Source organism: Rutidosis leptorrhynchoides, chromosome 5 (assembly GCF_046630445.1).
Source record: "Rutidosis leptorrhynchoides isolate AG116_Rl617_1_P2 chromosome 5, CSIRO_AGI_Rlap_v1, whole genome shotgun sequence".
Taxonomy (NCBI): domain Eukaryota; kingdom Viridiplantae; phylum Streptophyta; class Magnoliopsida; order Asterales; family Asteraceae; genus Rutidosis; species Rutidosis leptorrhynchoides.
Window position 1 is genome coordinate 249,452,843 of NC_092337.1, and position 3,224 is coordinate 249,456,066.

Below are 3,224 nucleotides of genomic sequence, written 5' to 3' on the forward strand. Positions count from 1 at the left end.
AAGTCAAACCTTGGTCAAATTGGACAACCAAAGTCAACACATCAGTAGGTTCATGTCAATGTTAGTCAAAGTAGTCAAACATGGTTCATGTCATTCAATTCAGTTTCAAGTTCCATCGATTTTTGAATTCATTGTCATAACGCATGTTAAGTAGTGTGCTCTAAGGACACATATGCACAAATGACTAACACATTACACTTATGTCATGTAAACACTCAGTAGTCAACCTATGACCATTCATGAGTTCAAATCATATCATTCGCATGCAACACATCATCACATTTACTAAGCACATTGCACGAAATCAGTTTCGATATGCGCATCAATCTCAAAATGGGTATAGCCGGAGCTAGGAGTATGCAAATCAAGCAAGGTCAGTGGCTATAGTTCAATGAGAAGCTAAAATAACACATATCAAAATATGAGGTAATTTGGTATATCAAATTGGTACAGTTTATTCCGGCATTGGAAACATTCTGTTTCAGTCCAAATTAGTGGTTATCAAAACGTTGGCCACATTGTGCATAATACATCAGGTTTCAAGGTTTTCTATACACTATACTTTGGTCACATATCAAACAACGTTCAAATATTCAAAAGCTCAAGTTCGCAAATCATCCACAAGTCAATTTATAGTGCTAAAGGTGCATACGTAGCAGATTTGGACATAATATAGGTCATCATTTTGGCATGCACATTACGCAAGCTATACAAATCCAAATAACACAAGGCCTAGATGAAAAGTTATCTAAAACATATGAATTTTACAGATATGCAAAGACTTGGTTCAAAATCTCATTTCAAATTACATTTAAAATCAGTTTTAGGTTACCAAACAAATCAGTTTTATCAAGAACATCCATTTAGGCATAACATGAGCATTATAACTCCAAATAACATGATATCCTAGTCTAAATTAAATGTTTTTAATTTCTATACATAATGGTGATCAGTTCGTAACTCAATTCCTTACTCATTTTTCAGAATTCGCATAAATCATAGATCCATCAACAAAACTTCATTCAATAATAACTTGCACATCCGGTAACGAAATCATGCAATTCCAAAGCCTAAATTTATTAATTTTTCGAGAGGATTCTAAATATGTAAAAATATTTAACATTTAACGAAGTAAAGTTTATGTAATTATGCATATTAAATTCGGGACTAACCCTAATCACAACAAACGAGCAAATTAACGCAAGCAATCATGATCAAACACAAAGATATGAGTACTAGACCCTTATACACTATGCAATTAATAAAAATTAGATATAAAATAATTAGGGTTAATGATTTTATACCTTAAAATCACAATCAATGGGTACTAGAGTGTAAAGGACGAAGCAAGGAACAAATTTGATGCACAAGACTTTTGCTAATTTTGATTTTTGATGATGGTTCTTGTGGGGGCTGAGGTCGATGAGCAAACAGGGAGAGGAGAAGAAGATTTCGATTAGGTTTAAGGGTTGTGAGTGTCCAGTTGTTTTTTATTACTAGTTAAATCAAGTTAGGGCCTCAAACAAGTTAACTAGTGATCCAATAATCAAGTTTAAGTCCAATAAGGGGTGCCTTGGGTGGGTTCGGCCGAATGGTCCACTAGGGGTGTTCTCGGGCTGGTTTTGCTAAGTTTCTTGTAAGCGTATGGTCCATTTCGAGTTCCGTTAACTGTACCGGGTTCCCGGAATGTTAACCGGTCGTTAAAATGCAATCCACCAGGTTTAATTTATTAATTACATAATAAATTAAATAATTTTTCTCAAAGTTAATAATTATTAAAAATAATTATTTTTATTAAAAAGCGTGTCCCGTAATCTGAAAGGTTTTTATGCAGTTATCGTAACCGTGTCGTTTTCTGTATATTTCGTTATCCGAAACAAGTTTATCAATTAATATCGTCAAATTAATTCATGTAATCCACTAGGATCAAGTATGCATTTAAATCAGTTAAACACCGTTAAATAATTAACAGACATGTAACGATAGTAACGAGAAAAGTAGGGTTGATACAAATGTAACATGCGGTCTGAAACACTTGTGAAGACCCGTCCTAATCCATCCGGACGAAGTCCATATCGATTATAAACGATTCACAACAGTTGATTACATCGCGAGATAATTGACCTCTATTTGATACATTTTACAAACATTGCATTCGTTTTTGAAAAGATAATCTTTCATTACATCGAAAGTTGACAACATGCATACCATTTCGTAATATATCTTACTATAATTGACTTAATAATAATCTTGATGAACTTAACGACTCGAATGCAACGTCTTTTGAAATATGTCATGAATGACTCCAAGTAATATCTCTAAGATGAGCAAATGCACAGCGGAAGATTTCTTTCATACCTGAGAATAAACATGCTTTAAAGTGTCAACCAAAAGGTTGGTGAGTTCATTAGTTTAACATAAATAATCATTTCATAATTTTAATAGACCACAAGATTTCATTTTTCCATTTCTCATAAACATACGTCCCATGCATAGAGACAAAAATATTATTCATATGGATTGAACACCCGGTAACCGACATTCACAATATACATATAAGAATATCCCCATCATTCCGCGATCCTCCTTCGGACATGATATAAATTTCGAAGTACTAAAGCATCCGGTACTTTGGATGGGGCTTGTTGGGCTCGATAGATCTATCTTTAGAGTTCGCGTCAATTAGGGTGTCTGTTCCCTAATTCTTAGATTACCAGACTTAATAAAAAGGGGCATATTCGATTTCGATAATTCAACCATATAATATAGTTTTGATTACTTGTGTCTATTTCGTAAAAACATTTATAAAAGCAGCGCATGTATTCTCAGTCCCAAAAATATATATTGCAAAAGCATTTAAAAAGGGAGCAAATGAAACTCACGCATATAAATTATTGTAAAACAGTTAATAAAGAATTTGCATGTATTCTCAGCTCCAAAAATGTAAAGAGTAAAAGGGAGCAAATGAAACTCACCTAATGTATTTTGTAGTAAAAATACATATGACTATATTGTACAACTGAACAATGCAGGGTTGGCCTCGTATTAACGAACCTATATCATTTGTATATTCATTAATATATATATAATCATAATCGAATAAATATACTTATTATTATTAGTGATATAATGTTTATATTAATAACTTATATATATATATATATATATATATATATATATATATATATATATATATATATATATATATATATATATATATATAT